Source organism: Macrobrachium rosenbergii, chromosome 29 (genome assembly GCF_040412425.1).
Source record: "Macrobrachium rosenbergii isolate ZJJX-2024 chromosome 29, ASM4041242v1, whole genome shotgun sequence".
Classification (NCBI taxonomy): domain Eukaryota; kingdom Metazoa; phylum Arthropoda; class Malacostraca; order Decapoda; family Palaemonidae; genus Macrobrachium; species Macrobrachium rosenbergii.
In genome coordinates, this window is record NC_089769.1 from 9,102,162 (window position 1) to 9,124,600 (window position 22,439).

A 22,439-nucleotide genomic window follows, 5' to 3' on the forward strand; every position below is an offset into this window, starting at 1 on the left:
GCTCCCTGGATTAATTTTGTTCGATTTCCTGCCCATGTGAACATTTGTGGCAATGAAAGGCCAGGCTAGTCAGCTAAGTTAGAAGCAATACATTTGATTCCAAGACGATCTGCTGCGTTATATCTTGGGTTCTTTTCTTATACTTCAAAATCAATCCAATTTGTGCCAGAAACAACGGCGTGGAGAAGATCCCCTACAAACCTAGATTTCCAAGGCATGCCCTAGGAAATTGCGGTGTAAGGCTAAGGAAAGGGGGAGATTATGACATTACGCCTCTGTATTGGCTATAAGCGCTTACACATGGCTAGCTCATGAATATGGAAATGATCCTTTCTTTTATTATTGCCTGGTCCCGTTGACCGTTGGGTATTTGCCAAGAGGTCACTTTCTTTTTTACAAAAGGGACGAGTGGAATATTGTAGTTTGCTCAGATTTTTTATAGAATCTGTTGTAGAATTAAGTTTTAGTTTTACTGTAGGAGCTGGTTTTCGAACAAATATGGTTCTAAGGCAAGTCCGTTAGTTTACATTCTGTGTGTAGGCAAGGTTACGGTTTAATTTGACATATATTTATCGTAAATATTGAATACTAACTTATGAGATCAAATGTTTTTGGGTCACTGACCAACGTAGTCGTGACGCCAGACACTCTTGAATCTGTGAACCATTATTTCCGCTTGAATGATTTGTTTGAGTGAGAGCTCTTACCCTGCTCTTTGTAAAATAAAACTCTCTCTCTCTCTCTCTCTCTCTCTCTCTCTCTCTCTCTCTCTCTCTCTCTCTCTCTCTCTCTCTCTCTCTCTCTCTCGTAATGAATTGATACTAGACTTGCCATATTGGGTTGAGCAGTAAATATTGTATCTGAATTTTAGTCGACTGTTGTGGTTCACAACTATGTGTTGAGAGAGAGAGAGAGAGAGAGAGAGAGAGAAAACAGTATTGAGCGATCAGCGCTTCGTCAGATGTCATCACAACATAATCAAAAATGCGAAGGCCTCCTTGAGGTAATCCTCCCCCCTCCCCCCAACAGAACGAAAATAGTCATCAGATATGTTTGCCTCTCTTTACGACGTTGCATAACATATATAATATCGCAATACATGAAAGAAACCTTATAAAGTAAGGTGGGACTTTCTGAACTCCACTTCTCCTCCGCGACGTTAAATAAATCTTACACGCGATAAAAAAAAGCCGAGTCGTGTCAGTAGCTCTCTCTCTCTCTCTCTCTCTCTCTCTCTCTCTCTCTCTCTCTCTCTCTCTCTCTCTCTCTCGGGGTATCTGGCATCCTACAAATTTACGTAAGATGCACAGTACTGACGTCACTGCAGCACTGAATAGGGATGCTGAGACTTGTTTTATCCTATACCTCAAGGGAGAAGAAATTTATGTGCTTCTCTCTCTCTCTCTCTCTCTCTCTCTCTCTCTCTCTCTCTCTCTCTCTCTCTCTCTCTCTCTCGATTACCTGCACCTCGTCTTAACACATCACGAAGATTTTCGGAAGTCGTTAAATTTGAGGATAGTTAAATTATATAATGAGCTTCGATGGTATATTTCTCATATAGTAACATTAAGAAAATCATGAAACAGAGAAGAGTATAGCGAGAATAACGTATTAACACCGTGAAAAAAGATGTGAGCATTATGAATCAATTCTCAAGTCAACATAACCCTTTCGAAAAGGTTTACAGTGAAATAAAAAAAATGTGTCAAGGCTAGTCATAACGACAGCAAATAGGTCTACCCCATTCTTTGCTCTAGCTAGTCTTAGTTTTCTTTCTTTCATTCCCTCAGATATCATCAGAGCAGTTGGTTTTTTCATGTTTCAACCAGGTTTAATCACTTAACTTTATGTTGATTTTACTTGGAACAAAAACTTGCCTTCTTGTCTAAAAAAAACTATTGCCTTATCATCTTCCATTCGGTCAGTGAATCCGGAAATAGTTTTATCTCACATTGAAATTCCATAAGTTAAATTGACTTATCGGTGATATGCACTGGTACTAGAACGAAGAAGGAAAAAACCAAAATCCTTGTGGCCCTGAATAAAGAGTGCATAGATATTCTCAGGGGAAAGCACAGGGACAGCTTAAAAAACACTGCTCTTGAAGATGGCAAAGAGAAAGCAACTGCTCATTCAGACCTTCGCTTTCAGAGGTCAGCTCTGCGGCCTAAGAATATCTCTAAATAACCGGTAAAACTTGACCCACATGTTTAGATGACTGCGATTTAATTGTTTGTATTACCATATCTGCTTTATTGTTTAGTCAGAGTACCGTAGATTCTGAATCTTCACGTTATTGTTGTCATGAAATAGAATTCTGAATTGTCACGTTATTGTTATCGTAAAGTAGAAGTTTGAATTTTCACGTTATTGTTGTTGTGGAATAGAATTCTGAATTGTCACGTTATTGTTATCGTAAAGTAGAAGTTTGAATTTTCACGTTATTGTTGTTGTGGAATAGAATTCTGAATTGTCACGTTATTGTTGTCGTGAAATAGAAGTCTGAATTTTCACGTTATTGTTTTCATGGAATATAATTCTGAATTGTCACGTTATTGTTGTCGTGAAATAGAAGTCTGAATTTTCACGTTATTGTTGTCGTGGAATAGAATTCTGAATTTTCACGTTATTTCTGGCATGAAATTCACTGTTTCAACGAACAACCCATGATGACTCATGTGCTTTGACCTTTAATGGGGAAGAATGGAGGCGGAAATAAAGGAAAATGAGGGGCAGCTGAAGAGAAGTATGGGTCAGACCCAACTGCAGCCCTGTGTAGTCTTGTGAGTCATGTGTTTCTTGAATGCACTGAATATATATACTGTATATATATATCATTATAATATTTAAAGAAATAAAGATAGATATTCATTGTACTCATCAAATGTGAAAAAAGGAGAATTATGTTTTCTTTGTGCATTTTCTGCCTTAATATATTGTATATGGGAATAAATAGTTTAGCGGATGTTTTGTGTTTTGTCTTAGTGAATTCACTGTCTAGATGAGGTACTACCAGGACCCACTTAGAGCTCTAAGTGGGTCCTGGGTACTACCACCCTTTATCAGAAACGGAACTGTAGGCCGTAGCCGTTTGATGCCCACTCTCTCTCTCTCTTTGGGAGGTGATGTTGTTTTAGATAATATTTGTGTTTGTATGCCAAGTCTGTTTCTTATCACGTTATACAAAGCGTTGTTTTTGTGGATCTTGGCGAACATTATAAGAATTTTGACCTAAGGTGAACCTCGTGACAGCAGTAAGTATTTAGAACTATTGAGAGGTCCGGATCTGAATAAGGTATCTTTTTGGGATGAGGGAAGGGGAAGGCGGGGGGAGTGGATTGCTTGGCCTTGTCGGGGGTTTGAGGTACCTGAACGTCCATGTTTTATTTCTTTTATTTTATTATTTATTAATCAATTCTTTTCTACCATCTTAGGTGAGCTTTACTTAATTTTTATGTGTATTTTACTATAGTAAGTGTAATCATTCCCAAATTTTTGCAGCTTGTTAATCGTCTTCTCGTGATCAGGTCGCAGCGTGGCCTCGTGCTGATGCTCGGGATCTGGGTTCGAATCCTGCTACCGGACATTAAAATTTACCTCATATATCTTGCACATGGATCTGAGGCTTTGTAGTGACAAGCGTAACCAAAAAGTGTGAAGAATTCGATATGTTGAGTGGCATTGCGGCTATTGCAATTATATACGTAACAGGTAAAAGTGACCAGTAGATTCTATATATTTTGTGTGTGTGTGTTTTAAATACTCCTCCTTCAGCCAATACGCTTTGTAGTCTGCACACGTCGCCCGGCTCTAGCGTTGTTTTCGTGAGGGTGCAGGTGATTGTTTTTGACCGGAGACCCTTCTATCCTTGACATACTTTCTGTGGGAAGCTGAGCTGTTTATGACCTTCCGCCACTTCTCGCATTTAATTGCGTTACTTTGTGTGGAAGAGGATTGCTGTAGGAAGTGGGGATGGATCATATTCCACATGAATGGTTTCTGTTGTGTGTAATTGAATGTAGGAGGAGTAGGCGTATCCGCACGTCACTTTTATTGTGTTTGTGTATGTGGAAAGGGAAGATTTTGTTTTTTTGTGTAGGTTTGTGAAAATAGAGGCAGGAAAGATTGTATTGTGTGCTTTTGTGTAGTTTTTGAAAGTAGAGACAGGGAAGATGCAAGCTTTTGTGTGTGTTTGTGTATGTGGAAAGGGAAGATGTTCAGCTTTTGTGTAGGTTTGTGAAAGTAGAAACAGGGAAGATTGTGTGCTTTTCTGTAGGTTTGTGAAAGTAGAGACAGGGAAGATGTCAGCTTTTGTGTGTGTTTGTGTATGTGTAATGGGAAGATTGTCAGCTTTTGTGTAGGTTTGTGAAAGTAGAGACAGGGAAGATGTTAGTTTTTGTGTAGGTTTGTGTATGTAGAACGGGAAGATTGTGAACTTTTGTGTAGGTTTGTGAAACCAGAGACAGGGAAGATGTTAGCTTTTGTGTGCGTTTGTGTATGTTGAACGGGAAGATTGTGAACTTTTGCATCCGTTTGTGAAAGTAGACACAGAGAAGATTGTGTGCTTTTGTGTAGGTTTGTGAAAGTAGAGACATTCTACATCATTGTTTGGTGTCGTGAAGGCTAGAAAAACGGAAACCTCACCGTTGGGATTATCGTCAAATTCCTCACTATTGTGTTTGTTTTTGTGAGTTGGCGACCTGGGCAGGTGTTCCCACCCGTGGGGAAGGTGGGGAGCACCCCACGAGACGGTTATCTCCCACAGGGTCCCCTGTGACTGTCCTGCCTTTTGGCGTTTTCTCTGCTTTGACGTGGATTCCAGGATCTCTCTCTCTCTCTCTCTCTCTCTCTCTCTCTCTCTCTCTCTCTCTCTCTCTCTCTCTCTGATCTGTAGGAGTTTCTCTCTCTTTCTCTCTCTCTCTCTGTCTCTACTGACGCTTATTCCAGGATCTGTAGGATTCTCTCTCTCTCTCTCTCTCTCTCTCTCTCTCTCTCTCTCTCTCTCTCTCTCTCTGATCTGTAGGAGTTTCTCTCTCTTTCTCTCTCTGTCTCTACTGACGCTTATTCCAGGATCTGTTTCTCTTTTCTCTCTCTCTCTCTCTCCTCTCTCTCTCTCTCTCTCTCTCTCTCTCTCTCTCTCTCTCTTCTCTCTCTCTTTCTTTCTGATCTGTAGGAGTTTCTCTCTCTGTCTCTCTCTCTGTCTCTACTGGCCTTATTCCAGGATCTGTAGGATTCTCTCTCTCTCTCTCTCTCTCTCTCTCTCTCTCTCTCTCTCTCTCTCTCTCTCTCTCTGTATGACACGAGGGAGGACTCAACGACCGTTCCTTTGTTCCCCATTTTCGTGTTGTTTGCTGTCTTATTGTTCCTTCCTGTTCATTGTGTTCCGTTTGTTCGGGAACATTTTGACCTCGATTCTAGCGACGCTTTCCCGGAGCATTTCTGAGAATTCTGGTTTAATGCAGTAGCTTAGTATAATCTGTTGGTGGTTTAATATAATGTATATGTATATTATACATATGTGTATATACATAATACCGAAGGGGAATTTTTTAGTTAATGATAAGTTCGTCGTCCCGTGGGCTCGAACCAACGAAAGACAAGAACTCAGGACTACAGTGACGCCCTTACCCACACGGCCGTATCAACTAAAAAATTCCCCTTCGGTAACATATATGAAAATATATTATTTCCGAGGTAGAGCGAATTGGATATTAAAGGACGTTTGTAGCTTAATGCTTGTATATGAATCACGGTGATGTGATAAAAGTCATATATATATATATATATATATATATATATATATATATATATATATATACATATATATATATACATATGATCACTGTACTGTATGGAATATTTAGGTACAGAGTATAAACACCAGACATACATACTGATGGCTGTGCTTATGGAATATTTAGTACAGTATAAACACCAGAGTATGGTGGACAAATCTCTTGGAACCTTCAGCATATATAGTTTTGTTAACTAACGTCAATATGGTGGATCCGATCTCTTGGAACCCTTGCTTGAGAACGAGTTTTAAAACTAATCAATATAGAAATCCGATTTCCAGTGCCCTACTTAGCAGGTTCGCATCACGAGTTTTACCGCCAAAGTTAGATTCGAAAACCTTCCTTCTGCGCGGGCTGATTCACTTTTGAAATTAGGCCTCGGCTGGCTTTTCGTTTATTTATGGCATGACCCCAATCCACATAAGCACGTCGATTCGCCAGTTCTTGGAAGCCTGTCTGTCTGACTGATCGTTTATGCTCTGTTAATCTTCGTGGGATGGATCTGCCCAAGGTCTCCCAGGCGTAAATTTCCTCGCAGTAATTACGTGGTGTTTTACAAGCACCGTCATTACCGTGCTTTTTATTTAAACGTACATTAATAAACGATCTCCCAATAGGTTTAGGTGAAAAATATGCGGATTGTCGGATTTTATGGTGTTTCCAATATAACGAGTTTTTTTATTTTGTTATTTAAGTTTACGTGTTTGCTGTATGTGAAGGGTGTGTAGTATGTTTGTTCGTTTTTTTGATAGCCTTCTCGGTAATGTAAGCTGGAGAGAGTAAACGGGGTAGATAATGTTGAAACGGGTCAAACCCATTTTCTGGATATCCGTGTGAACATCCTAAACCCTCCATGAAAAACGATCTTACCGAAACACAATATTTACAAATGGATGCACGAAACATCGAAAATAGGCTTCCTGTATATATGTATGTATGTATATATATATATATATATATATATATATATATATATATATATATATATATATATATACAGATTATATATATTTTTCGACAAGGCTCACGTAACAACTCCAAGGTTCCGTGAAGTGTCTGATGAAACGGTTCCTTCTTACCACCGATGCTTCGTTTATTCACGAAACTTCCTTTCATACCAGGAAGGGGAATAATGAAAGCAATAATCATGTTTTATTTTCTATTCCCTCATATTTCTTTATGTATCACCTTTGTCTATAACTTGTTGTCCTCTGCAGTTCGATTTCCCTTCGGAGTCCTCCTGGGGTCTGTTGACTCTGCCCTGTGGTTCTCAGCTGAAGATTTGAAGAAAGAAAGAAAAAGATATTTCGCTGTTTTCCCTTATTTTTCTGCCTTATTTATTACAGTTGCCTGACATTTAATGGTCAAGCATTTGGAAAAAATCAATATTTTCGTGAAAATAGTTAATAGATACATAATCAGTCAGTGTCACATTGCCACTCAAGTTGTAGTGACGCTAAAGAACTCAACATACGTCCTGATAAATCTGCGAACCGACTAGATTTAGTGGCCACAGCGTTTGGGAAAAATCAGGTTATTTCATGTAGGCGGTTAATTTAATCTATCAGTATTAAAATGCTACCCAATAACATGTAATGACACTAAAGAACTCGAAACAGTCTTGATAATAAATCTGCGCACCGACGAGAGCGCGCACGCCAAAGAGCAAGCCAGCAACCTGCATTAGCGTGCATGCAGCCTTCGTTCGTGTGAGTGTGAAAAAAAAATCGAGAAGAGTTTATCTCGACATTTTACCCATCGTGACGGTACGAAAGCTCAACGCTCTGCTAACTCGCGCATGCATTGCGCAGTCGCAGCACGCAGGTCTATGAAGTTTCCAAGCATTTTTAGGGAAAAACGACAATTCTCATTTGTGATGGTTTCCTTGAAACTGGAGGCGCGTCATCCTGTATCGATCGGAGTTCTAGAGGGGTGGCGTAAACGACATCTGTATACTGTGCGGAAATAACGCTGATTCAGGAGCTATTTACCGAGAAGGGACTATATAGGCTTTCTTGTTGTTTGTCCGGTGCTCTCTCTCTCTCTCTCTCTCTCTCTCTCTCTCTCTCTCTCTCTCTCTTGTTTAATAAGGAATCGTTGGTAGTAAGTAAACATCTGTGATTCTGCTAATGATAGGATATATAATTTGCAGCTTAAGTGGATGTTATGAGAAGATATAACTGTCACAGTCATCTTGAAATGTTCTTGGAAGATATTAAAAGTGTATTAATTATGTATATATCCTTATTTTTGGTCATGGGTAAGAAGAAAAGAATCATGCATAGCTTAAGATTTATTTTAAATAGCGAATAATAACAATACACAAACATACTAACATACCAAACAAACACAAATCACCGGCGACCGTGAACAGAGGATCTTTGTTGGCGGAAATTTCGTTTAAACACGTCAGCATCAAGGTGATCGTTATTTCCATGTTTTCGCCGATTCGACACCTGTGTTCTGTCTGACGTTAGATTTATCGTTAGTTTAACAGTGACGTGAGAGTTAGTTTAGTAAATGAAATTAATATCTCCTAAATTTTGAATATAGTGGCAGGTGGCAATTATTACTCTCCGCCATTTCTGGCATTCTTTGGCGTTTACAAACACGTACGGTTGGTTGTTGTGTTGCCAATTAGGGAAATCTCCACCTGGCCGAGCAGATGAATAATAATTTGGTGCTTGTTATTGTTTATTGAAATTTTTAAGAAACGCGCGTTCTTCTGAAGCTAGTTTGAAAGCCGTGAAGTTAAACTGCATAGACCCCCATACGTGAAAAGGAAAGAAAAAAGTGAAGATAAGAACTATGTTTAAGAATACGCTAGGATGGTTGGTTTGCATAAGTCCAGAGGTCCCCTTCAGGCCTCTCGTTGCTTTAGCAAAGGCTAGCTTGAGTCCGGTTATTCCAAACCAGGAGACCTATTTATTAACAAAATTGAGTTACATTTACAACAACTGAATTATAAAATTATGATTGAAAATGAACCTATTTAGCAAATAAATTAGATTATATTTACAACTGGGTTATAAACATATAATTAATAAAAAAAAAATGAACCAATGTACAGTAGTGACTAAATTGAGTTACATTAACAACAAATAGATTATAGATTTATAATTGAAAACTGAACTTATTTAGTACACTTACATCGGGTAGATTAGAAGATTATAATCAGAAATGGCCCATAGAAATAAACAAACCAGTAAAGGTAGAGATAAAAATAACTTTATTAATAAACGAAGCAGAGTAATCCGAGGCTGAATGTGTGCCTTCAGGCGCTACGAATATTGTTGACGGCAAATCCTGTGATAACCGGGAGCAGGTTATACAAAACAGCTGTTGCATCTTTGTTGTGCTTCTGTCCGTAACGCAGACGGCGAAGGACGCAGGCAAGATCTTCACGACAGAAGGGTCCAATTAATGCGAATTGCTCACTCACTTCGCTAGGCGACTGTCTCTGTGCCGTTGGAGTTGGGGTTTGTTAAGCTCTGTTAACCTTCTTTATTATGCAGTAGCCTCTGTAGTGGGGTGGTGCCATCAGTACACCTCACGCAGTTCGCTGTAGGCATTACTTAAGGCCCTTTGCTGCATCCCTGCGACCCCTAGCTGCAACCTCTTTCAGTCCTTTCACTGAGACTCTGTTCATATTATCTTTCTTCCATCTTATTTTCCAACATCTAACAATTGTTTCAACACTGTTTTCAGCGCTGCATGACCTCATATGTCCCAGCGCTTGGCCTTTGGCCTAAAATTTATATTCCAATTCCAATTATGAAGTAGGTGAGCTTAGATGGAAACGAAAGGTTTGTTGATGAATAAATTTCGTGCGTCGAAGCCATTGAGACGGGTAATTTTATGAACTGTCTTGGATAAAGAGAGAATCTATAAGAGAGTGGATGATAAATGAAGGAAAAATAGGACACAACCCTGAATGAAGAGGTAGTCTCTGCTGTTCAAAAGCATGAAGCCTGTAGCAATCAAAGAAAACAGAATTAAGAATAGAATTGTTTCAACATTATTGTTATCGTTGAATGACCTCTTAGGTCCCAAGGCTTGGCCTTTGGCCTAAATTTTATATACTAGTTATGAAGTAGATAGTTGAGCTTAGATACTTAGATAGAAACAAGGTTTCGTTCAAGAATAGTTTTCGTACGTCGAAGCTATAGAGACGAGCAATTTTACGAACTAAGTCTGGGATGAAGAAGAAATCGATAAGAAAGTGAATGACAAATGAAAAAAAATAGGACACAACCCTTTATAAAGAGGTAGTCAGCCTGCTGTTCAAAAGCACGAAACCTACAGCAATCAAAGAAAACAGAAGTAAGAATCGAATTCCGTAGTTCAGCCATTGTAATTCAGTAATTTCACTGATTAGAGAATGAACGAATATCGCGTCCCTCGCGATGACAGATGACTTCAAAGCGAATGAACGAAGCCTGCCTTCATTACTCGCTAATTGGCTTCACCGGAAGGCCTCCTCGTGTACGCAGCTGCCGAGTCAGATGCCGGGGCTTCAAGGCTTCAATAAAGCGAATAACATTGGCACTAACATAATCTAATTGTCGCATGGGGTTGGTTGACAGTGATTTGTGTCTACTAAAGGGTTAGTGGTTCGAATTTAAAGAAACGTATTATTATTGAACTGAAAGAAAAGTTGTTATACTTACACATATTACATGGATATATATATATATATATATATATATATATATATATATATATATATATATATATATTATATATATATATATAAATTATATATAAATTTATATATATATATATATAGATATATATATATATTATATACAGTATTATATAATATACTATTACAAGAAAATTACGAAATTACATTTACACTGCCTAATCATTATATTTATGCCACCATACAGCTTCGGGAATGGGAAGAGCTGTATGTTAAGAAAACACTGGGGTATTGTCTGGAAAGGCCCTTGTGAAATATAAGACGTAAGGGTTAGGACAGGTTTTCGACTAGCTAATAGCGATTTTGACGTGGACACGTTTGGACGCTAAAAAAAGTGGAACCTCTCACGAAAGTAACTTTGAATCGAAGCATCGAAGTTTGATCGTAATCCCTCTAGACCCTAGAGTTTTCTCCTTGGACGTTACAAAAAAGGTAAATGGTTTTATAGCTTTTTTGTTGCAAGCTGACATATGAATTATTCATTTGATATAATTTAAGTCAGTAAATAGGATTATTTATGACTGGAAAAATTTTAATAGAAAAACGGAAATAAACTCCAAATAATATTGAATCCCTGAGCGCAGTGAGAGCCCGACCGGCAGAGATGACGTCATGCTCTTCACTCGCCAGCGAAAAATCCCCGTTCTACCTGCACGTGGGTAGACCTTGTATTCTCTAGACCTCGGTAAAACCATTCTCTGTTGTAGCATATTTGGTGGCCTGGGACTATTTTAACCATTTTAACAGTGTTCTCTGATGAGTTCGCTTCCTAGAGCAGTTCTATTCTCTGATGAGTTCGTTTTCTAGAGCAGTTCTGAAGGGTAGGACAAAGGAAAAAATGGGGAAAAAGAGTGGTGTCTACGACTTGAAAAAAATTTCACTCACCCTTAAATTATTATTTAATATTATTTCAGTAGATGAAACCTATTCACATGGAACAAGCAGGAAATTCAAGCTTCCAAAGAAAGTTGGTTTCAACCTCCCACCGCAGACCCCACACTTCAGCAGTAACTGATCATGATGCAGAGCCAGTGATTTTTCATCGGCCTGGGGGAGACGCGAACCCGCGACATCTGAGAGGCATTCCACGACACTAACCACTATGCCAGCGGACCAATCGGAGGGAGTCTCGAAAACATACCCATTCCCAGGACCCACTATATATAAATGGGTCATGCCCACTCCAAACGTTTGACAGTAGAGGCTGAGAAGATGACGCATCCCCAAACAATGAGACCATTGTAAATCTCACAAGCTTATAAATTAGACGATTGAATGATATAGATATGTTTGATAAATCCCACCTTTGTTGACCTAGAAAGTTTATAAAGTGTTTACCTGGTAGTGAGTCAACCTGTGATGGGTCACAGCAGAGGAATAAAGGCATGGGACTGTCAGCCTCATCCTGGAATGATAGCTGGCAAACTTCAAGAGCCACCCAACCCCTTGTCTGCTTGAGGTGGAGATTAATGGAAGATAAAGAAAAGGAAAGGTATGAGTAGCATAATTTCACGGAAGCCCTTTAGTGCTGCATGGCGTTGGAGACGATGATCATATATATATATATATATATATATATATATATATATATATATATATATATATATATATATATATATATATATATATAGAGCTCCTATTGCAGAGATTGTATGTGCTATTCTTCGTTAAGGTAATGAATTCATTCAGTTACAGCAAGGTATTTTAAGGTAACCAGAAGTGAATAACTGTAGGGAATATGAAGAGGTCCCACTCCGCTGGATTGAAGAGAAACTACGCAGTCAAATGAGAAGGCGTTTTCCGAATTCGCTTTGGCCTGGCCTTTGCCCCAAAGAGTGACAACGCCTATCAGTTACTGCCAGAGACTTGCCTAACGAGTTTTTCTTTGCCTTTTATTCTAAAAATACCACAGAAGCGATCATAGATGGCGCTATTTATTTGAGAAGGTTTTCGGCTTCCAAAGGAATGAAAATTCGTCCTTGGAATGCAGGCTCAAATTCTTACGTCAAACGCCTTTAATACACTACAGTGACCACGCCATTGGCCTGTATTTCGTGATTTGCATTTGTGCTCCTATATATTTGTTTCCCTGTATTTGTTGATGTATTTCTGTTTTTTTATCAGCTGTTATCTTTCCATTTTCTTCTTTTTTCTTATGCTGGCATGTTGTTCCTTAGAAGGTAACTTTGCAAACGAAGGTTTTTTTTCGTTTGTTTATACACGGACAATCTCTTGTTTAAAATGATTATAATTAGTTTTATGACAGCCACCTCCGTGAATTGTTATGATTACAAAGTATACCCTGATTTCTAACTGATTTAGACTTAATGATAATTATTAATATTATTCAGAAGATGAACCATATTCATATGGAACAGGCCCACTGGTGCCATTGGCGTGAAATTCAAGCTTCCAAAGAATATGGTGTTCATTTGAAAAGAATTAGCAGAAGGTGATAGGAAATACCGAAAGAAAAGATCAGTTATTATGAAGAAAAAAAAATTAAAAACAATAAATAAATAGATAAAAATGTAATTGAATTATAAAAAAGCAAGGAGAATTGTTTTAAAGTGGTAATTTATGATGACACTAGACCAGTGGCTTGATGATCAAAGAAGGAATCTCCACTATATACTTTGTATTTGGAAAAGTCTGGAGGTTTATTGTTGTACTCATGGAAACTACTAACCACATTATGAGATGATTACCGTTTATGGAAGTGTGGAGAGAGAGAGAGAGAGAGAGAGAGAGAGAGAGAGAGAGAGAGAGAGAGAGAGATGTACCGAAACAGTAAGAGACGGTCGGCTGTAACAAAATAACCCCAGGGAATGACCAGGAGAAAACTTTCACCTCTCTCTCTCTCTCTCTCTCTCTCTCTCTCTCTCTCTCTCTCTCTCTCTCACAGCAAAAAATATGAGGTCCCGGAAGAAACCATAAAAGGTCCTTGTGGTCTTCCTATGGGTCCCTCTAAATTTTAGTCAAAATAACATCTGGTCCTGCCTCAGTCCGTTTTCATCTATACTGCAGTTCACTTTCTCTTTCATTTATGTTTTTTTGTTTCCACTACTACTACCACTACTACTACTACTACTACTACTACTACTACTACTACTACTGCTAATAATAATAATAATAATAATAATAATATGATCTAATTTCCTCTCATTGCTCTGTATCTCTCAGCGGTGTTATTAAGAAAGAGTCTACTGTACTTTTATACAGTAATTACTCTCAGTCATAAAAGCAAGTTGGGTTGAAGTATTGAAATATTCCAGTATTAAAAGCAGCAACTGTATTTCACTAACAAAATAATGAAAACAGGGTGTGCCACTAAAAACGTACAAGTTCTGCAAAGGGAGCCTTATATATATATATATATATATATATATATATATATATATATATATATATATATATATATATATATATACATATAGATAGATAGATAGATAGATAGATAGATAGATAGATAGATAGATATATACATATGTGTATAAGTATATATATATACTTATACACATATATACACTTATATACTTATATATATGTATAAGTATACATGTATATACATACATATGTGTATATACCTGTATGTATGTATGTATGTATATACTTCATACATGCACACAGACTTATATGCTTATATATACTGTATAATGTATACTTATATACTGTATGTGTATATATATATGTATACAATATACTGTATGTGTATATATATATATGTATATATATATATATATATATATATATATATATATATATATATATATATATATATATATATATATATGTGTGTGTGTGTGTGTGTGTGTGTGTGTGTGTGTGTGTGTGTGTGTGGAGATGACTGACTCGTGTTGCAGCAACTTTTCTGCATAACATTGGCAATAATATTGACAACGAGAAAGGCGCGCGTTCAAATACGATCTATTGCACTGACGAAGCCCACAGTCCACTGTTATTAATCCGCCTGTTAATTGAACACGTTGCCGTTTTATCAATCAGCTTATTTGAAACTGTATGTTCTGAGATTAATGGCCTCAGTGGAAAAGAAATTGCACCAACCAATGTTATGGTCTTCCTCGAGTACATCACCAGTTTTACTAGATATGTTGCACTGGTTCAGTTGGCTTGTGACATTGGCACGGTGTTGCTAAGGTTAATTTGTAAAGCATTGTTTCCTAAGAATATTATTAGAATATCCTTCATTAGTTAACAAGTAGTTAGTGAGATGTAGCTTTGTAATGAAATTTTAGAGGTATCTGAAACGAAATGTGGTTTTTCATGTAATCTGATGGTATTTGAAACGCAAAAAGTAGTTTTTAATGAGGTATTGAGGGTATTTTAAATGAAATGTTTTTTATGTAATGTTGAAGGTATTTGTAACGAAATGCGGTTTTCATGAAATGTTGAAGGTATTTGAAACGAAACGTAGATTTCGTGTAATTTTGAAGGCATTTAAAACGAAATGTAGTTTTAACATAATTTTGAAGGTTTGAAACGAAACGTAGTTTTTCGTGAAATTTTGAAGGTAATTGAAATGCAGATTTCATGTAATTTTGAAGGTATTTGAAACGAAATGTAGTTTTAACGTTATTTTGAAGGTATTTGAAACAAAACATAGTTTTAACATCATTTTGAAGGTATTTGAAACGAAACGTAGTTTTAACATCATTTTGAATGTATTTAAAACCAAACGTAGTTTTAACATAATTTTGAAGGTTTGAAACGAAATGTAGTTTTTCGTGAAAATTTAAAGGTGTTTTGAACGAAATGTAGATTTCAGGTAATTTTGAAGGTACTTGAAACGAAACGTAGTTTTAACATCATTTTGAAGGTATTTGAAACTAAATGTAGTTTTAACATCATTTTGAAGGTATCTAAAACGAAACGTAGTTTTAACATCATTTTGAAGGTTTGAAACGACAAGTAGTTTTTCGTGAAATTTTGAAGGTAATTGAAACGAAATGTAGATTTCATGTAGTTTTGAAAATATTTGAAATGAAATGTAGTTTTGACATCATTTTGAAAGTATTTGAAACGAAATGTAGTTTTAACATCATTTTGGAGGTATTTGAAGCGAAACGTAGTTTAACATCATTTTGAAGATATTGGAAACGAAACGTAGTTTTAACATCATTTTGAAGGTATTTGAAACGAAATGTAGTTTTAACATCATTTTGAAGGTTTGAAACGAATTGTAGTTTTTCGTGAAATTTTGAAGGTGTTTTAAACGAAATGTTGATTTCATTTAATTTTGAAGGTATTTGAAAAGAAATGTAGTTTTAACATCATTTTGGAGGTATTTGAAACGAAATGTATTTTTAACATCATTTTGAAAGTATTTGAACCGAAATGTAGTTTTAACATCATTTTGAAGGTATTTGAAACGAAACGTAGTTTTAACATCATTTTGAAGGTATTTAAAACGAAACGTAGTTTTAACATCATTTTGAAGGTTTGAAACGAAATGTAGTTTTTCGTGAAATTTCGAAGGTGTTTTAAACTAAATGTAGATTTCATGTAATTTTGAAGGTATTTGAAACGAAACGTAGTTTTATCATCATTTTGAAGGCATTTAAAACGAAACATAGTTTTAACATCATTTTGAAGGTATTTGAAACGAAATGCGGTTTTTCATGAGACTTTTTTTTTAGGTATTTGAAAACGACACTTCCTGCACGAAAGACCTCGCTCCCTATTCTGGCAACTGAAGCTCTCTAACTTCTGCGCCTCTCATACTCCAACCCACCATCGTTCAATTTGAGGTTATGTGGTTTCTTCGCACTAATCGAGTACGTTTTAAGACTTGGGAATCCTCCCGGTCTCTTGGCGTATACAAAAGAAACGACATGTTAGTAACTCGGTGGTTCTTGAGCTTTTTATCACCACGCCCCCTTTTAGAGTTGGTCCTTCCCCCCCACGCTCCCCTCGCATGTAAGAGTAAAATTCCCTCCCAGATTTAAAGGAAAATACAAAAAAAAGAGAAAGAGAAGGGGTTTTGAGGGGTAGGGAGGGAGGTAAATAATTACAAAACATGGTAAGCCCAATGAATCTAACTAGAGTAGTAGACTATAGGAAACTAACGTTATAAGGCGACACTTTTGCACTTTTTTCATAAGCTTCTGAATGTAATCAGAGAATTTTTAATTTTTCCCTAGGGCTCGCGCCTCCCCTGAAAATTGCTGACGCACCCCAGGTTAAGAACCACTGTGTTAGTTTGATCAGGCCTTATACCAGCATACGCTTTTGCTCCTTGTGTATAGAAATTTTCACATGATACATATTATAAGAAAAAATAGTGCCAAAGTCAGAATATGCAGTATAAATGATTTGCCCAAAATGTTCTTGTGTCAGAAAGGTGAAGTACTATAGTCTTCATTTTGGAGGAGATATGTAACAAGAGCCAATTGTCAGGCAGAAGTGAGAAAGTGGGAAAGACCCACTGGTTATTTTATGTTTTTCAAGACTTCAGTTCTTAAAGCCTTACAAGGAAACCAGTTTGGAAAAAAAGAAAATGGTAAGAATGTGTGTGTGTATGTGTGTATACTTGTTAGATAGGCAAATCACTGAAGAAAGCTAGAATTAAATAGGAGCTGAACAAAGTTGCACACACGCTCACTGAGGCACTGATATATCGTCTGGGAAATAATTCGGCCTTGTTGTGCCGACAGAAAAAATGATAGATTTGGCAACCGAGAGGAAATGGAAGAAGCGGAACGCACCATGGAATTAGAAACAAGAGAAGAAAAGCTAAGAAAAATAGAAGGGAGAGAAGGCGACGGGGACGAAGCACTCCTCAGGTTGAGAAAGAGGAATGATAAGACGACGCGATTTTCCAGCGAAATGTCTGATTTTACCTGTGATATAAACGTTAAAAGACTTACGATGATTCCAACAACACTGATACCTGTTCCTTCCTCCATAGGTGCGCGCGCATCTGTTTGTATGCGCGCGTGAGCGCATAATTGACCAAACTCTTGAAAAAGTTGCGAAGGCAATAAGTGATATTTTTCTGTAGTATTTCGCAACAGTACATGCAAAAAAAAAAAAAAAAGAATACTAGCTTAGTGCATATCTTCTTTTAACGTGCCTTTTTCCCATTTTTCGTATGGGGTAAGCACGGTCCCTTCTTTTGAAGGACTTTTATTTGGCTTTGGGGTAGACCGTAGTCTCGATCGGCTGCCCTGCCTGACATCGCTTAGACCCCGGTATTGCATGTACATGTATCGTACCAATCACCAGCTAAATATAAATATATGCACCATGGTATGTGTTTGTATATATGTATATCTTCATTATGTAATGGATCAAATGAACCACCAAGTACAAGACGTGTTGTATAGGTTAAACCGATCATTTTGCCGGCCATTTTGAATATCAGAAACGGAATGCATTTTTCGTCGTCACCAGTATCCCGTTTCATTCCCAAGAACACGAAACACGACACTGGGGCGTCTGACCGCAAGCACGAAAGACGGATCTCGTTAAGACTGCATAATCTGCTGTTCTACTGAGAACGATAACATATTATGCGGTCGTTCTCATGTCACACTTTGTCGTTTTCTTGTGCTAAAAAGACCGGAGCGGGCTTAGCTGCCAAAATTGAGCATGTCCCCCTGCAAGGTGAGGGTGAGCACCGTTAGCTTTCGTGTTTGATGGCAAGCCGACAGTTATACAGGTTGAAGTATATCAGGAAACACTGAATGAACCATAGGTTTGCCAAGTATATATATATATATATATATATATATATATATATATATATATATATATATATATATATATATATATATATATATATACATTATATATATATATATATATATATATATGTTTATATATATATATATATATATATATATGTATGTATGTATATTATATATATCCTTGACTATGCTGATGGCAGGTGTAAGGCAAATATATATATAATATTTATAAAATATATATTTGCTTTACACCCGCCATCAGCATAGTCAAGGATACTGCAAAGAGGTAAGGTCTAACCTCCTTGGAATACTACCCCCAACCCTTTCAGGATTTATCAAACAATATTCAGTCATGTTTATACCAGCGGAGAGCATTCGATTGCATAAGTAGGATTTGCGCGACGGATTATTCATACCAAGGAACTTAATTGCCTACGTGGGTTTTGACGCTTATTCATCTTAATTTTATTCTGTTATATCTTCATGCGCCCAGTTTTTGTAAAACCTAAAACATTCACGGGGAATAGTAACACCGGGTAAAAAGTAATCATTTCTTATCATTATTGAATAGAAACCCGTAACTAATCATTATTATGGATCCAAAATTCGTTTTTCGTTTTTCAGCATGATTAGTGTATAATGAATATTCAACTCCCAACGGAACTTCTGCAATTTTTGACCACTCCTGACATGATTTGACATTTTTAACGTCATCTTTATTCTGGATATTCATGCCAGGTGCTTAGTTTTAAAGTGAATGTACTTTTTAGTTTTCTGTAAAAAAAAGCTATTGAGATGACTATTTGTCTGTCCGTCCGCACTTTTTCTGTACGTCCGCCCTCAGATCTTAAAAACTACTGAGGGCTAGAGGGCTGCAAATTGGTATGTTGGTCATCCACCCCCCAGTCATCAAATACCAAACTGCAGCCCTCTAGCCTCTGTAGTTTTTATTTGTTTCAGGTTTAATTTAGCCATTATCGTGCGTCTGCCACTGCTAAAGGTGCCAACAACACAGGCCACCACCGGGCTGTGGCTGAACGTTTTATGGGCTGCGGCTGAGCGTTTCATGGGCCGTCGCTGAGAGATTCATACAGCATTATACGCTGTACAGAAAACTCGATTGCGCGAAGAAACTTCGGCGTATTTTATACTTGTTTATGTTGGGTGTCGTTCCTTTCATCAAATATAATTATAAAGAGAGTATATTATATTCTTGGAGAGAAAAAAAAAGCGTTAGTTGTTAAGATACTTCACCTTATCTCGAAAATGCAGAAAGACTATAAAAAATAAAAAAAGAATAGAGGATATTCAAACGGCTTGGGAATATTGTTTAAAATCAAGTTTTTTCCTTTGCCTCCACGTCCGTCATAGATTCTGTTGACAAAACCTTCACGCTCTACTTACGACCGAATGGCACAATTCATCACGACTGCTTTGTCCCTCTTAATTCCCGACGTCCTTAAGAAGAATATTTTACTCTCGAGGGCAAACGTCGGTATTTCCCACGAAGCACGTTTCCTCTCTTTTTCAGACATGACACTTTTTTTTCGTTTTTCTAGAAAACTTTCTTACCTTCGACTTTGCTAAAGAATTCCCGTTCCACGTCGTACTTTTTTCCGTTATATTTTCAGTTTTTAGTTTTCTGAAAAGAAAACTATTGTGCCGGCTTTGTCTGTCTGTCAGGTCCCACTTTTTCTGTTCCCCCTCAGATCTTAAAAACTACTGAGGCTAGGGGGCTGCAAATTGTTATGTTGATCATCCACCCTCCAATCATCAAACATACCAAATTGCAGCCCTCTAGCCTCAGTGGTTTTTATTTTATTTAAGGTTAAAGTTAGCCATAATCGTGCTTCTGGCAACGATATAGGATAGGCCACCACCGTGCCGTGGTTAAAGTTTCATGGGCCGTGGTTCATTCAGCATTACACCGAGACCACCGAAAAATAGATCCGGTTTCGGTGGCCTGGATTATACGCCGTAGCAGCTGTACAGAAAACTCGATTGCGCCGAAGAAACTCCTGCGCATTTTTTACTGGTTATGAACTGAATAAAAGTTACGTGTTCCTTTTCAAGAGTAAACTAAACTCAGCGTAACCTTTCGTTCTCTGCCGCCTGTGTGTTTTCTTCGTGGGTTTTATCTCCGTGTAACTTTCCTCTCGGCATTCTCATCCCTCAGATACGACAACCTTGTCAACAAGAGTTTCCTTTCGAGTGTTTATTAACCAGAAAACTACCTCTTGGCCTTGTTATAGTGGACTCCCAAATTTCACCAAAAACCATCTAAGCAAGGTTACTCCATCATTGTCAGTTTGCGTTGGGGAATATCTCGCTGTTTCTTAATTGAATAAGTCACTTTAAAGTATTATTGAAGGGTAGAAAGGTATATTGCGATGTAATTGAAGAATTCACTTGCACCAGAAAGATGGTGGGTTATATTGATAACATCCAAAACGCCTTGACAGCGATAGATGAGGAAAAAACGTGCAAAATAAGTTGTTTTTGCATTCCACACGATTATTACTCATGATAACTTGAAATCATTGATTAGGGTTTTGAAAGTTTGAGTTTGGAACATATTGCTGTAGAAAAGTGTAAAGCATTTAAGTCTTAACAAAATTTGTTTCCCCCAGTTAAAACCATCACTTATTAGGCGTATATCGTTTTTACTAGATAACACCTAATTTAAATGAAGACTTTTAATTTTCAAGGAAAATATTTGCATGTTGTTTGGAAATGACCCTGTCATAGATATTGCCAAACTGTTTTCCCATCCCTATGAATTCGACTTCATTCACAACAACAGTCGAGCAATATATAATGTTCGCAAAAGTTAAAAAAGATTAAGTAAAAAAGTATTTCAATATATTGTGTGTGTGACAAATATATAATTATACATATATATATATATATATATATATATATATATATATATATATATATATATATATATATATATATATATATATATATATATATATATATATATATATATATATATATATATATATATATATATTCAAAGAAATAGTTCTTAATAGAGAAAATGATAAAAATAAAAAGGCTTAACTTTTTTGGAAACATTTGAAATAATAGATGAGTAAATTAAGTACACCTTTTCACGTGAGGCATTATTTCCAAGAAACAAAGTTATGGCGTTAAAGTCTCACAGAATGGTAAGAAAAGCATTAAACTATGATGCAAAAAATAAAATAAAAACTTGAGATCAACTGTGAGATATTTATCACATTATATAGGAAAGACAGTTACGTAATTTCAAGGATGGCGTATTTGATAAAAGTCCGTCATGATACTATACAGACGATAAGATTTCAGCACACTGTCGCGTCGAGTATAATGACCAAGTCAATCTTGATGTGATTTTGCAAGTCATGTCTTATCTAGTTAGGAAAATTTCATGGTAGTGTCACAGAGTAGGAAAACAAAGTACAGTTTTAGATACCGTGTTATGACAGATGTTATTGACTAGTTCAGTAGTGTGAGGATTTAGTATGTTTCCCTCTGTCATAATACTGTATTCAAAACCGTCCAACCTTCCTCTGTTACTCGCCTCTGTACGTCCATGGTTTCAGGAACTGGCAACGCAAGGACAGCAACAGAAACCCATGGCTGTGGCCTCGTAATTTCCTCGTGCTTCGTCGTCATTTCTTGAACTTTGTATTTTATTTTTGTATGTCTGTAATCATTATTTTAGTGCATTGTTTCTTTTTACGATAAAAGTAAACTTTCGTCATCTGATAGTCGTTTTTCTTGAGCTAATCTTGCCTCGGGAAAAACCTATTGATAGACGTATATGTCTGATATGATAATATTCGCTGTGGCTGAGAATCGGTTTATTTTCTGCTGTAGACTAACTAGTCAGTGATGACCATTAGTTAGGGGGTGGGGGTTCTTGTGACAGAGACTATTTTGGGCAAAAACACATCATCCGGTCACGTGTTCAAGAATCCTTTACTTCTGTCATTAAATTAGGAGTCTAACCCTCAGGGATATGTACTAATCCCAGCTCGGGACCAGCACTTCCTTGTGATGGCTCTCTCTATACAGATAAACCTAGTAACATACTGTTTTTAGCTCCAGTTTCTCTCTCTCTCTCTCTCTCTCTCTCTCTCTCTCTCTCTCTCTCACACACAAACACACAGTAGTGTCATTTTGAATAACCGTAGAAAACCTTTATTGCATTTAGAATCTGCAGTGTAGTCTTACTATTAA

General features: G+C 37.0%; 1 protein-coding gene across 2 annotated transcripts in view; it reads left to right on the top strand.

The window, feature by feature from the left end:
* The window catches only part of TP53INP (Tumor protein p53 inducible nuclear protein), a 158,350-nt gene that overhangs the window by 75,622 nt on the left and 60,289 nt on the right, over positions 1-22,439 (top strand). The window lies entirely within an intron of this gene.